This window comes from Bubalus kerabau, chromosome 9 (genome assembly GCF_029407905.1).
Source record: "Bubalus kerabau isolate K-KA32 ecotype Philippines breed swamp buffalo chromosome 9, PCC_UOA_SB_1v2, whole genome shotgun sequence".
Classification (NCBI taxonomy): Eukaryota; Metazoa; Chordata; class Mammalia; order Artiodactyla; family Bovidae; genus Bubalus; species Bubalus kerabau.
Genome location: NC_073632.1, coordinates 33,772,210 through 33,788,280, shown reverse-complemented (window position 1 = coordinate 33,788,280; position 16,071 = coordinate 33,772,210).

The window sequence follows — 16,071 nt, the reverse complement described above, 5'->3', positions numbered from 1 at the left end:
AAACTCATTCAGAAAAACAGTGGAAATTAAAATAGTGTAAATATGCAAAGGAAGGGGTGATGGATCTAAAACACTTTAATGGGAGAAAGAATAAAAGAAAGTGGCTATGATTTGATTGGGTGCTGAGACTAATGACAGATGGTTCTTCAAAGTAGCTAAAAGCATTAAAGGGGCCTATTGAGATGAGCCCAAGATAGGAGGGTGGGTTTTTCTTTTTGAAGTGAGCACAGTGCTTTGGCATGCAATTTTTAAAGCGTAAAGGAATAAATGGAACTACATTGGGCCTTACTGTAACGCAGATATCAGTATCTCATGGGCAGGTATCTGTTCGCGGTTCTGAAAACTCCACAGCCTCCAGGAAGCTCCTGCTATCAGCAGAGCCTTACGACTGACCAGGTTAAATGACAACAACGACAACCAGCAGACTAAAGAGGCTGCAGGCCCAGAGGAAGACAGATACACAATAGTTACCCTGGAGGATAAATATTTTGCCCCCCACACAATGGGGTGGCCCAACTCTCTCCCTTCTTTTTGGGCAAGCAGAGGGGGAACTGAGTTTTAACTCCTGTTCTTTTTCTCCTGGGATGTACAAGGGCCCATGCTGTTCAGGCTGACTTCTCATGTAAGAGGGGCTGATTCTAACTCATGAAAAAACTACATATGGTTTTACTTCCAATGACATCTGGAAAGCGAGGGGTCAAATATCGCCTCTCAGAGAGATGTCCTGGTGAACACAGGGAAGAAGCCGGCTCTGTTCTCTTTGGGAGATTAGTAAGAAGTGAAAGAGTCAAGACTGGATGTGGGTGGAATTTTAGTGAGGAATTAGAATAATGCTTCTTTTCCTTTACTCCCCTTCTTAAATTACTTCTATGAGGAGAGGTAAGGACAGAAGTGGGGGAGGAAAGGAGAGCAGAAGGAGCTACTGGAGAGATCACAAGAATTCAAAGAAAGTCACAACCTTCCAAAAAGAAATGAAAGTTTTTTCAGCCCTATTTAATATCTGCCCTGTGCCTTGGCACTGAGTGAGTTTGAATTAACATTTCATATTTAGAGAATTTAGAAATAATGCCTAAATGTTTACAACATTTTGTTTCTCAAGCCATAATAATTTTCATTTAATTTCACATGAGCCTTGTCACATTTACACAAAGAAAAATCGAATTGGCAGTTAAGGAAGCATGTTCTTGTTATAATAGGAGCACTTTATGACCAGTTCCTACCCTCCCCAGAACTGGCATTGGGAAATGTGATAGCACAATAGAAAGACAAAGACACACATTCTCTCCCCCTCCCTAGACATATAACAAGTTCCCTCAAGTCTAATCCCCCCAGCAAGGGATCCCACATTTTTCATTAATATAATACAAAAACATATGGTTAAGAAAAGAAAAAGAACATAAAGAAATGAGTAGAAGAGCTACAGAATTCAAAGAAAACACATTCCCTAGTTCATACCCACATCTAACTGCCTACGAAATTTCAATGAAAATCAGATGTGATTTTCAGCATGTATTCTGCTTAAATAAAACATGAGTGAAATACAAGGAATTCTCTATGTGGTGGTTACAAAATTGTCTTTCCCTGTACTGAGTTATAATTGTATGGGATTATTGTGTGGATTAGATGGTATTTGTCAACTGTTAAAAAACTATACAAATTTATATTCCCAAATGTTAAAAATTAATTCTTACTGTTCCAGAGATGGAGATATGGTTGCAAAAGACAAGAAAAGGTAGATTTTTGGCCTAAATGTGTACCAACCTCAAGACATAAATTGATAGTTATTTTTAAGAGATAAAAAAACAATTCCACCAGCCTTTTTTCTTTAAAAAATTAAAAAAAATTTTTTTTCTTAAAAGAAAATTCCAGAAAAAAAAAAATCCATCCTCATTTCATGTGTGTCACAATTGAATACAAATGGAAAGAAATACAGTAGGAAGAAAGACTTTGCCTGTAAGGTCCCAAGTTTCTTAGAAAGCCCTGAAATCAGATGAAAGAATGAAAGGAGGGAGGGAAGCAAGGAAGGACATGGAGGAGAGAGGAAGGAAGAAACAAAAGGAAAAAGCCAAGGTAAGACCCAACAAGGAAATGAGTCTCAGCTTATCACGAATCACTTGCTCCTCTTCTGCTGAACACACTGCAGCCAGCTCCACTGGTTGGTACCTTGTTCTTTAATCTGAGGCTTCGACTTCCTTTCATCTTTCTGAATCTGATCTAGTTCATCCTTAGAAGGTGCTTAAGGGGCTGAGGACCGCGAAGTCTCACTCTAAAAAAGATTAGGATAAATAATAGGTTGTAGAAGGGTTTTTCTTTCTTTTGACTTCAGGCTTTTGAGAATGTTTCCACATTTATTTCTATTTAAAGCAAAATATAATTCCTTTGCTGGAGTTGAAAGCCAAAGTCATAATATCAGCAGGAAAGAGTATCTATAGGTTCACATTCATCTACATGTGATGGCAAGACAAATGGAAGTAATAATGCCAAGAAACCCCCAGTCCTCTTCTTCCAAAAAGATCGCTCCTTCAATCAACACATCGAGTGAGCACATTTTATGCGCTGTGCATTCATTCTTTCAGGCTCTGGAGATACTGCAGTGGACAAAACAGAAAAATCCTTGCTCTTCAGAAACAAGAGTCTTGGAGGTGGGAGGCTAAGTAGTAAATTGGAGATGCTCTAAATCATCACTTATTGATCAAAGGTTATTTGCATTAAATACTCTCACATAAACATATCCAGATTCAGCCAAGAGCAAAATATAAAATTTTGAGATCTTAAAATTGTGAAATCTTTTAAAAAATCCTTAAACATTTGAGAAAGCTGGAATATATACAAAACATAGGTTTTAGCAGTTTTGAAACAAAACTAAGATGGTTTTGTTTGTAGTCTGAAAGGCAAAATATGTTGTACAGTCTGGTTTTTTAAAAAATTTTTTAATTTTTTTTTTCAGTGATCAAAGGCTCAAATGAAACATGAGTAAGAAAGAAAAATATTTTTTCAAACTGTTTCACAAGAGAGTGGAGGAATTGGAGGGAACTGTTCTTAAAAAATATTTCCCCCCAACTTTTCTAGTTTCATTTTTATGTTCCCATAAAGCCTGGGCTGGTGTCTTGCATTTCATGGCTTTTTAGTGAATATATGTTGCACAATTATTTTATGAGTAGTAAAGGCAAGTTCTTGATTTAGAGAGCCTCTCAAAGTCATTCTACAAAAGATATTTTGTTGGATCTAAACTGAAAAGTAACCACTTTATTGTATGGTTTATAATTAATTCTAACCTTTTAATCCCCAAGAATCCAAAATTTCCTTTGGGAAATGAGCCATGCTTATAGCTTATTGTTCAAAATCTATTGGAGATAATGACATTGTTTTATTTTATAAACCATTACAAAGAAGATAGTTATTATAACATGGCTTCACTATTTTATAACTCTGGAGATTCTACATTATTAAATTACTTACAACATAACTTGGTCTTACTTAGCATAGTTTCAGAAATGAATGGGTTGGCTTCATCCCTAGGTACAAGACAGAAGGAGAATGCTCTGAAAGGCATGATAAAAGTCCAGGAAGAGCCAAACCATCGGGTAAACATAGTCTCAAAGAAGCTATGATCAGAGGATTGGGTTTATTTTGTGGTCCAGGAGGTGGAGAGTTAAGGGTCAGCCAGGGTTGATTGCTAGGAGCCAAGTCGGGGCAGTGCCAGGAGGCATGGCCAGGAGATGGAGCAGAAAATCTGTAAGACTAACCCAGGGACTGAAGGCAGGAACATAGAAAGCCAAACAAGTCAGATGGCTCTTCCTTAGCCTAGCACTGCTTTAAGAACCTTGCTCTAAGAACCTCCTCAGTAGCACAGGGAATTCTATTCAATACTCTGTAATGGCCTATATGAGAATAAAATCTAAAAAAGAGTAGATATATGTATATGTGTAACTGGATCACATTGTTGTACTGCAGAAACTAACACATTGTAAATCAACTATAGTCCCTTAAAAAAAAATTTTTTTTTAAAAAGGACTTTGCCCTGTCCTTCTAGGCATCATGTTAAAGACACTGTCCAACACCAGATACTGAAACACTTGGATTTTTTTTTGAATTTATTTATTTATTTTAATTGAAAGATAATTGCTTTACAAAATTCTGTTGGTTTCTCTCAAACATCAACATAAATCAGCCATAGGTGTACACACTTGGATTTTAGTTTGGGGAGGAAGTAGAAAAGTAAACATTTTCCCAAAGAATTGCCAGTGGATTCAATGAGATCAGTGACATGCTGGTATTAGTTACTTGTTGTCATGCTTGCAACAATACAATCCTGAAGTTAGCAGTTTAAAACAACACACATTTATCATCTCACAGTTTCTGTGGGCCAGGAACCCAGGAATAGTTTAGCTGAGTGTCTCTGGCTCTGGGGCTTTCACAAGTTACAATCAAGGACTCAGCTGGGCTGACTCAGGAGAGTCATCTCAAGCAGGAGAGCAGGAGAACCATTTCCAAGGTCACGTTCCTGGCTGTTGGCAAGCCTATGTCCTTGCTGGCTGGAGACTAAAGATATTAGGTCCTTGCCACGTGAGGCTTTTAACAGGGTAGCTCACAACATGGCAGCTTGGAGCAGCTCACAGCAAGGCTTCCCTTGGAGTAGGTGGGCTAGAGAGTGAAAGAAGGCAAGAGTGAGTGAGTGTGTAAGATGGAAGCAACAGTCTTTCTAACCTAATCTCGGAAGTGACATCGCATTGCATTTGCACTATCCCATGTGTCACAGTGAGTTTTTACTGTGTTCAGCCATACTCAAGCAGAGGGGGTACACAAAGGCATCAGTGTTAGGAGGAACCTTGGGACCCTTTGGGGATGCCTAGCACTGCACTCCACACACAAAGAAATCTGTATCACTGGATATTTTAGAACAGATTAGAAAACACTTGATCATGCAAAGATCAACGTTTCACCTGCCTGAAGGTAGAAACTGATGTTATCTCAAAAGTTCCTTTTACTCTATGGTTATATTCTCTATAATGAAATGGGTTTTTTCCGTTTTCTTGGTCAATTTGTCTGATACACTATGATAGGTCAATCTCCTGTATTGTCACATGGCCAAGGTCTCTAAATAGTATAACACAGAGGTTAAGAGACAGACTGCTGAGCTTTGAGTCCCAGATCTTAAGTTACTAGCTACATAATGTTGTGCCTCAGTTTTCTCATCTGAAAAATGGGGATAATAATTTTACCTAGCTCATAGGGATGGCATGAAGATTAAATGAGTTAAGGGCTTAGTACAGACTCATGCTCAAACTACATGGTCAATAAATGTGAGCTAATGCAAGAAAATTGACCTGTTCTCTAACTGTTGACAACTTCAGGAGAAAAGGAAATTAATCTTTTTTTTTCATATGATTTTGTATATGTTAGTCACATAGACCCTTTCTCTTTCCTGACTTCCTAAAATGTCCTCATCAGATTAGTCATACCTCTAACATGATGACTCAAAGACTTAAGCACAGTGGCAAGATAATGTATGTGAGGAGACAAGGACTTCAGTCTTCTATTGTCATATTCTAAAGCTATATCACCTATTTACAATAATATTTATATTTAAAAATTATTTCTCAAGTGCTAATCTTTTCAATTTCCATAACACAACTGGAATTTAAAAACTTTTTAAAATTCTCTGATGTCTCAGTTGATTTAGTCTTTGATATTTTTATTTGAAAAAATCATGCTTATGCTAGGAAAAATAGAAAATATTCCCAATAACTCAGTGTATAAAGAATCCACCTGCAATGTAGGACACAGAGGAGACATGGGTTCAATTCCTGGTCAGGAAAATCCTTTGGATAAGGAAATAGCAACCTATTCCAGTTTTCTTGCCTGGGAAATCCCATGGACAGAGGAGGTTGGCAGGCTATACTCCAAAGTTCTCAAAGAGTCGGACACAACTGAGTGATGAAGCATAGCACAGAGATAAATAGAAAACTAGAGAGCTAAAAATTAAAACAAAAAAATACACTAATAATTCCAGTATTACTGATATCTTCTTAGTTGATTTTTAGAGTTTTTGATTTTTAATTAAAAAATTATGTTTATTCTAGAAAAATTGTAGTAAGTAAATAAGTAAACAAAGTTAGAAAAGAAAGAGGAAAATACATACATACATATAATATACTGTGTGTACAGAAGGTCTTTGAGAATACATTCTGCTGAACAGCTAATATCTATACTTTCCAAATTCAACTTAATAAAAACCCATTTATGCCTCGTTTGGGAGTGGAAGTGCCAACACCCACTAAAAAATTACCTTTTCCTTTTAAAAAATTACCTCTTGAATGGAAACCCATGTAGTCAGCTAACATGAAATTTTGTCTAACCTGAATGAAGATACTAATCTAATTCCAACCCATTTTTAAACTTGTGAGCATAATAATATATTTTCTAACATATTCAATGAAAGATAATTAATGCAACGTTCACATTTAGCACTAAAAAATCTCAATCATATGCTTCTCCATCAAAGAAGGAAATCTAGTCTTAACTGTTAGAAAAAATAATTCCTATTTCCATTTATCTTCAGCTCCTTTTGTAGTTCATTCCAGGCTGATGATCCACTGTTTAATTTGGTAAGAAGTCATTCAAAAGGAGATCCTTTAGTTGTCTGTGAACTTCAAGTCTTCCTCTCCCGTTCACATTCTTTAGGCTTAAAAGCAATAACTGCCCTCCTGCTGCTATGCATCTATCTTTTAAAAAATATTTAATTTATTTTGGCTGTGCTGGGTCTTTGTTGATGCGCTGGCTTTTCTGTAGTTGTGGGAGCAGGGGCTATTGTCCAGTTGTGGAGCTCTGGCTTCTCCTTGCAGTGGCTTCTCTTGTTGAGGACCGCCGGGTCTAGGGCGCTCAGGCTTCCGTAGCTGCGGCATGTGGGTTCAGTAGTTGTGGCTTGCAGGCTCAGTGGCTATGGTGCACGGGCTTAGTTACCCTGGGGCGTGTGGAATCTTCCCAGACCATGCATCATATCTGTGTCCCCTGCACTGGCGGGTGGATTCTTAACTACTGGACCACCAGGGAAGTCCTATGCATTTATCTTATTTCACTTATTATCTCTACTTTCTATGCATGGATCTACTTTTAGAATCTATGCTCTTCCCCAGTTGTTGAATTTATAGTCATGGAATTGTTTACAGTATCACCTCATTATTGCTTTGATGTCTAATGTCTATAGAAAATGTAAAAATGTCTCTTGCATTCTCAAAAATTATAATTTGTGTGGGTTTTTCTATTTTTTTGGTCAATCTAATTAATTTATCAATTTTATTAATGGCAGCAAAGAAAAAGCTTTAAGTGTCTTGATTTTCTCTATTGTCTATCATTTCACTGGTTTCTACTTTTGTGTTTATTCTATCCCTCTTAATGATTGCTTGTATTTAATTTGTCCTTCCTTTTATAGTTTCTTAAATTTATTTATTAAATTCTATAAATTTAAATCATTGACTTTTGATCTTTTTTTCCCCTAATGTGAGCATTTAGAGTTACAAATTGCCCTTCAAGCCCTGCTACATCTATATTTTGCATATTTTGATATGCTACTATATTTTAATTTTTTCATTATCATTCAGTTCCAAATATTTGTCAATTTTCTTTGAAATTTCCTGTTTGATCTATAGATGATTTAGGACTCTGTTGTTTAATTTCCAAATATTTGATGATTTCCAGGTGTACTTCTTTTACTGACTTCTAGAGTAGTATTGTGTTCACAGAACATGTTTTGAACTATCCCAATTCTTCGATATTTATTGAGACTTATTTTATGGCCCAGCATCTATCTCTGTATGTTTTAAGTGAGCTTGAAAAGAATACTGTCAAAGGATGTAATATTCTACAACATCAAATGGGTTCAGTTTGCTGATAGTGTTATTCAAACTTTCTATATCCCTAGTGACTTATGCCAAATTTTCCATCATTCCTGAGAGAGGAATATTGAAATCTTTAACTACAATTGTGGATTTGTCTATTTCTCCCTCTGGTTCTATTAAGTGTTTGTTTTGTGTATTTTTGAAGTTCTGTTTTTAGATGCATACACACCCATTTATGATTTCCACCTCCTCCTGATGGACTGACCCTTTTATCATCATGAGATGTTCCTTATATCTTTGTCAATACTTGTTTTTTCTGAAGTCTACTCTGTCTGCTTTTAATACAGGCAAACTTTTTATGAGTAGTGTTTCCCATCCTTTAATTTTAGCCTATTTGTAGCTGTTTTTTTATACTTAATGTATTCCTCTTTTAAGCTACTAATAATTGAGCCATGGTTTTTAATCAGGCCTGGTGAACTTATTTTTGTTGGAGAGTTTATGTTTGGTTATAAGCCTACTGTCTTATTTGAGCTTTATTTGTTCACATAATCTGTAGGCTTTTCCCTGCTTTTCTGACTTTCTTTTGGATTGAGTAATTTTTAGTACTTCATTTCGTCTCCTTTACTAATTTATCTTCATATTTTAAAAATTTTATTTTTATAGTAGTTAATTTAGGATTTATTACATGAATTTTAATATATTGAATTTCAGCAGAAATATTATAATAATTTATATATAATAAAAATCTTGATAACATATAATTTCATTTTTTTCCTTCTCATCTTTTGTGCTACCACATATGTCATAAATCCTGTGATTGTTTTTGCTTTAAGGAGTCAACTAGTTTTTTTAAAAAAATTATGATATGAAAAGCATTTTATATTTACCTATGTGAAATCTGAGTGCCGAAGAATTGATGCTTTTGAACTGTGGTGTTGGAGAAGATTCTTGAGAGTCCCTCGGACTGCAAGGAGATCCAACCAGTCTATCCTAAAGGAGATCTGTCCTGGGTGTTCATTGGAAGGACTGATGTTGAAGCTGAAACTCCAATACTTTGGCCACTTAACGCAAAGAGCTGACTCATTGGAAAAGACCCTGATGCTGGGAAAGATTGAGGGCAGGAGGAGAAGGGGACGACAGAGGATGAGATGGTTGGATGGCATCACCGACTCTATGGACATGGGTTTCGGTGAACTCCAGGAGTTGGTGATGGACAGGGAGGCCTGGCGTGCTGCAGTGCAAGGGGTAGCAAAGAGTCGGACACGACTGAGTGACTGAACGGAACCGATGTATTAACCATATCTGGCGTTCTTCATTTCTTTGTGTAGAATCACATTTTCATACAGCATTATCTTTCAACCTGAAAATCTTCTTTATATACTTCTTGTAGCCCAGGTCTCCTGGCAATAAATTTTCTCAGATTTGGCTTGTCTGATAATCTCTTTACTTCAACTTAGTTTGAAGTATAATTTATCTGCTTATAGAATTCTAGGTTATAGTCTTTTTTTCTTTTAGTAATTAAAAAAATAATAATCTCTTATCCTTTTTTCCATTACATCTGATTAATAAACAACAATCATTCTTATTATCATTCCCTTAAAGGTAATTCATCTTTTTCTCTGTCTGCTGATATGTGCCTTGGGGGAAAATGGACTCACCTCATTTTTTCTTCTTTTCTTGGGGTTCACTGTCCTCTGCTGTTGTCAAACATTTGAAATAGTTCTTTCGTTTTTTCCAGTTGTATAGTTGTTTATGCCTTGGAGTAAATTTAGTAGTTTAGTCCCAACATCATGGCTAGAAGTGGATGTTAAATAGAGTAGCTTCTAAATGCAAATAAGTAATGAGTATCCAATAAAGAGTGAGTTCCAAGTTTGAAAACTTTTTTTTTATTTAACACTCAGCAGCTGCTAGTGATTTTGAAGTAGGGTTGTGACTTACTCAGTAATATAATTTAAGTTTTGGCTAAGGGTTGCAGCAAGAATATACTGAAATGAGAGAAAAAAAAAAAAAAGAAAGGCTAGGTGATCTTGTAAGATGCTGTTTCAGTTGTGAAGGAGAGACATAATAAATTCTTATACCAAAATGGAGGCATAGAGAAGGGAGAATAAATTCCCCTTGAAACAGAGATAGATTCTACAGATATAGACAAGGCAGAAATAATCCTAGCTGAAGAAGTTGAGGTTATGGATTCTAACCAAAAGTAGGTAAATGTATGGAAAGGAGGATATTTCTTTCTTTTAGAACAGAAGAAAGTGGAAGGGAGAGGAAGACTAAAAGCTCAGGGACAACTGAAAAATCTCATTTTGAATGACTTCTGACTAAATTAAACAGTGGAACATTGTTTAACAATGGCCTAGACTAAAGTAGGAAGTAGACTAGGCATAAAAGGAAAATGGGACTTATTTTTCTAATTTTTGTTGCTGTTGTTTGGTTGGTTTTTGGCTGCTTGGCTTGTAGGACCTTAGTTCCCTCACCAAAGATTGAACCTGGGGCCCTTAGCAGTAAAAGCACAGAGTCCTAATCACTGGACCACCAGGGACTTCCCTTTCCAATAGTTAAGACGAGAAAGAGGTCCTTCTATAATGGAAAAGCAACTGTTGAAATTTAAACAACAACAACAACAACAAAGCAAAAAAGTATGCCTTTATATAATCCTTAGAGCATTAAATAGGCAGAAGATCTCCTAACAAGTGGATCAGGAAAATCTTATCCTTAGTTAGATCTTTATCAATGTTATGTAGCAACATCTTTCATGACTTCTGGTATCTACGCAATACAATATCATGTCACTGCAGCCTGCTTATTTTCCTGCTAAAACATTGGAGTTTGGCTTTCATAATTCTGAAATGGTTTCTAAAGAACTTTTACAAACAAGGTAATTAGTTAAAGAAGTCAGTGTCTGGATGATAGTGAAAAACTAAAAGATTGTATTTTCCACATATATCTGGGTAAGAGGTATACTTCCACTGGCTGGCTCCAGTATGCCTAAATTCCTCGTGGTAATGGATTTTAATGAATGAAACTTAAAGCTGGGGCACACATTACCCGTATCATTCAAGTCCCTCACTTTGTAGATGAGAAAGACATGGCTCCTCTTGGTTCACAGATGTTGAATGATTGGCACAATGTCACACAACTTATTAGTGACAGAGGCATCCTATAAAAATCACACCGTATGTATTAAGCATCTTGTGCCCAGTATTATGCTAAGTGTTTAGTGTCACAAGAAACTCCGATGAGAAAACAGCATCATAGAGCTTAAGCAAATCGTCAAGGTAACCAATTTGTAAGCGGCATGGCCAGAATTTGATTCAAAGCTTGCCTGACTCCATAGTCTATGCTCTTATCCAGTACCTCAAAGTCTTTTTTTTTTTCCCTCTCTTTTTGCTCCATTTGAAGTGTACTTTTTGTCATTTCCATTGGTAAAAATGAAAGCCTGAACTGGTAGTCTTATCAAAACTTGGACTGATAGATCTGCAGAAAAATGGGTAAGACCAATAAAATAGTTCACACTGTTGTACCTCAGCTTCTGACTCTAAGAAATCTAATGCCAGTGGAAAAAAATGTAGGTTTTCCTCCTTGGTGGCCTTGCAACCTTATACTTCCTCTTTCTCAGGCCATTCTGCTTTAAAAATTTATACATCTCGGGTATTCACAGGCTCAATGCTTCCGATCTAAATCTTTTCCCACTCATAAATGGGTTCCCATAAAAACCAGTGTTTTTTCAACCGAGGATTGTGACCCACCATGAAATCAATTCAGTGGGTCATAACTAATGTATTTTTTTATAAACTAAATAAGATAGAGGACATTATGTCCTTTACCATTTGACCACCCCCACCCCCACTAATATATTAGGCTTGAAGGGGATTTCATTTGATTCATATTGGGTGGCGGTGGGTAGAGGTCGTTTCTTTTAATTTTGATTTTGCTTGAGTTAACATGCATTGCAAATATACTGAAATCAGCATAAATCCTGACCCAAAAAAGTCCCCTGCAGAGATCCTTGGAAGAAGAAACTTGTTTCCTTACGAGTTATTTATATAATAATTAACTTAGGGTGCTCTAGTGGTCTTTCTAACTTTCTCTTTACCAGGGGCCTGGAATCTAGGGGCTTCTCAGGTTAATTACACCCAATTTAATTCTTGCCTCCTCTGTGCAAGTCAGAGTTCAAGACTTTGGAGCCTTGAGGGCTCAGTGAAGCTTCAGCTGCCAAATAGCATGGGTCTGAGAGGATGAGAATCAGCTGGAGTTCAAGTGTTAGTCCCACTCCCTCCCCAAATGAAAAACCGCATTGAAATCTTTGTCCTCTGTGCTTTGTTCCTAAAGCAAACAATATTCAGCTAAGTACGGTGTAAAGGGTTACCATTTGCCACAACTGATAAATAAACTGGTGACCACAATGATGAGGGAGCAGTGGGGTATTTTGTGGTCTTGAGGGGAATTGAAAGCTCTCTTTCAGTGGAGACAGGCTACAAAAGACTAAAATCATCAAAACAAGGAAATCAATCTTTTTCTTAGAACAGAAGCTTTGTTGCCTGCAGTGTTTTTATTTTTGGATGCCTGCTCATTAGCAGGTAGATCAATTTCTAGAATCATTTTTTTCTGACAAAGAGATTAAGGGTAGAGGTAAAGTTCAACTTCATTTTTTCTTTGAAGTTTTTAACTTAAAAAATAGTATATTGGGGTCCTAATAGAAACATAAAAAAATTAGATGACTAGATTTTCCTGATCAAAGCAAATTTATTAGAAACAAAGTTCAAAAACAAGATGCTAAATAAACGATGCCATAGGTTTTATTGTTGTTCAGTTGCTCAGTTGTGTCTGACTCTTTACGACTCCATGGACTGCAGCACGCCAGGCTTCCCACACCATCTCCCAGAGCTTCCTCAAACTCATGTCCATTGAGTCAGTGATGCCATCCAACTGTCTCATCCTCTGTTGTCCCCTTCTCCTCCTGCCTTCTATCTTTCCCAGTGTCAAAGTCTTTTCCAATAGGTTTAGATAAATTTAACTGTGTACAATAGTTCAAGTTAACTATTACAGAAGAATCTGTTTTTTTTTTTTCTATGTTTACATTGCAAAGTTTTTATATTTATATAGACTTTTGGTTTTATAGGGACTTGATGAAATTTACTTTGGAATTAGTAGGTAGTGGCCAAGATGTCTGAGTAGGAAACCCCTGAACTTACCTCCTTTCACACGTGCCAAGTTGCTTCAGTTGTGGCTGACTCTCTGTGACCCTATGTAGTAGGGTCCTCCAGACTCCCTGTCCAAGGGATTCTCCAGCAAGAATACTGGAGCAGGTTGCCAAGCGCTCCTCCAGGGGATCTTCCTGACTCAGGGATCGAACCCACTCTCTTAAGGCTCTTGCATTGGTAGGTGTGTCCTTTATCACCAGGGCCACCTGGGAAGCCGCATCTCCTTTCACAGGCCATCAAAATGACAACTATTCATAGAGCAACTGCCCATGAGCATGACCTGAAGACTCGTAGAAAATATTTCCCACAACTAAAGATACAAAGAAAGAACCACAGTGAGATGGGTAGAAGGGGTAGAGACATGGCATAGTCCAGACCTACACACCTGGTGTAGGCAACCCACAAACAGGATTATCATGACTGCAATGTTTATCCCCAAGAAGTAAGGGATCAACACCCAGACCTATATTTTCTGTTACATTGATCTATCCATTGATCTTAACACCGTATTAAATTTTTACATAAAGTTTTAATATCTAGTAAAACAAATTCCTTCTTAACTACTTTTTTATTTTGTTTTAATCTCCAAATGTTCTTGGCTAAATTTTTCTGTTTAGTTCCATGAAAAATAAGTAGTTTTTAATGTCCCTAAATGACACAAGTTTTGGGTAGAGAGGGTAATTTTTATTAGAATCTGTATAAACATGTAAATTAATTTAGAATAATTAACATTTGTCAGATTCCATCTTCCTTAAAATATGATACATTTCTATATAACAAGACTTTTTTTAATCTCAGTAAATATTTATGGTTTTCTTAACATAAGCCTCATATTTCTTGATAAGGTACTACTCAATTATTTTACAGTTAAATTACTATGATATGCAGTTCTATTAATTATTAGATTAACTTGGGTTTTTTCAAAAGCAAATCTTGTAATCTACAAATTATGCTCTATTCATTCAATGGCAGTTAAACACGAGACCCACGAAAAGTGCTGGGGCCAAGTTTTCAGAAGAATCCGAGAGATTGGGATCTTCCTCATGAATTGTGTCTGATGCTTGATCCACAGGGCCTGGGCCCTTTGGGGCATATGCCTGACCTGTAATGCTAGCCAGTTTTCACATGGTTTACAATACTATTGGAATGATCCAGAGCTTTATGCATCCCACTGATCACTTGTGAATATAAGTACAGACTCTTTCCTGCTTTTAACAGGTCACCTAAATATTGCTCTATTTCCAATGACTAAAATTTTTTCCCATGAGATAAGCAACTCTTTTTCCCTTTAGGATTGTCCTGTCTCCAATAACAAGCCACCCAACTGAAACATATGCTATCAGTTCCCATTTTCCCCCCATATTATTCTCTGAAATATGAGAAAAAAAAATCAAATGGGGAGTGAGAAAATTAAAACTCTCCCCTATACACCATTTTTGGAATATATTATTTTTATAAACAATGAAAGCAATTTTCCCACCCTAACTATAAGATTTCAATAAGCCAACTGTTTTCCCATTCATTTTTCAAAGTCTTTATGGGGCAGACTGTGTTGTGTCATAGACCAGAGACATTCTGGAGCCAGACACCAGTTTGGCACTCATAGTCTTCAGCTGTCAACTTGTCCACAAGGAGCAAGGCACTCCTTGCTCCCATTCTGATCTGGGTGTTTCAGCTTCTTCCCCTTGCTGAAGAGCAAGCTTGGGTGAAGCATCAGTCCTAAATATCAGTACTAAACCCAGTCATGGGAGATGTGGGATGAGTGGCTAGGATTGACTCTCATTATAGCTTTCTCTTACCCAGCTCAAGACCTGAAGCATCCAGACAGTAAATCTCACTTCAGCATGTGCACATTCCACATAAGTCCACACACACAAATATTCCCAGGTATATATGAAGTTTCACATTTCTTAACTTGATAAAATACTTAATAAAATAATTGGAAAAACTTGTCTAAAAAAACAAAAATAATCAGATAAACAGTCTTGCTAAAGCTGTTGGAATTTCAGAGAAATAAATCACTCTTTTATCACTATTCCCTCACAGAATTGATATTAAAAAAATAAACACTATATAGTCTTACTGTTTCAACCATACCAATGGGAAGGTCTCATGGAAAAGAGATGTAATTGGTGTTGATAGTAAAATTAGTAGGTCATGTGTTTGCCACATTAACCTTTATGCATTTGGGGGACAGTAAAAGAAGAACTTTGTGTAATGCAACCAATTATTGTATGACCTCAAATACAGTTCAGGTTATGTCATATCTCTAAAACAGAACCTCCTTGTTCAGTAGAAATTTGAAATAACACAATTTACCTGGGAAGTGGCTATATTTCTAGCCCCATCAATATTGTGCTAAAGATCTTTCACAACACGAGAATGGGCCATAACAGAGGCTGAAGAGATGGCTATCCATGAAATTTGTCCCAATAATCTCTTCAAATTCTCACCTGCTCTCAGTCACCTGTTTATCAGATGCCAGACACTGGAATTCTCATCATTAGTATATGTTGTTTGCACTAAGACATTATCTCCAGACTCTCAAAAATCACAGAATCAAGATGTCAAAAGGTTTTGTCAAGAACTGTGAAGGGTCTCAGATTTTACCCTACTTTCATGCTAGTAGGCTAACCAGTCATTTTCTTGGATTCTGGCAGAAGACAGGAGAGCCTTGAGTCATAGACAAGAAAAGTTTATCACTCACATGCATAACAGTGGTCAAAATATCAGCATTTTCTCTGGTTCCTTGAGCACCAATTCCCATTCTCTTCTCCTCTCCACCTCATAACTGACTCTGGTTCCCTTTTTGGCCCTGCATGGTCTGCTGAATTTTTCCCTGGGGAACTGTGAGTGTCATAAACTTTCATGACTTCAAGGCCCCTTCTCTTTGATTTCTGTATTACCTCACCATACCTTAATTAACATTAAACTATGATTAAAACATAATCAGTAACTCTGCACACAATGCACACAAACACATGAGAGATTCATGAAGAATTGTCTCCCAACAGCACTATCTTAAAGGGCAT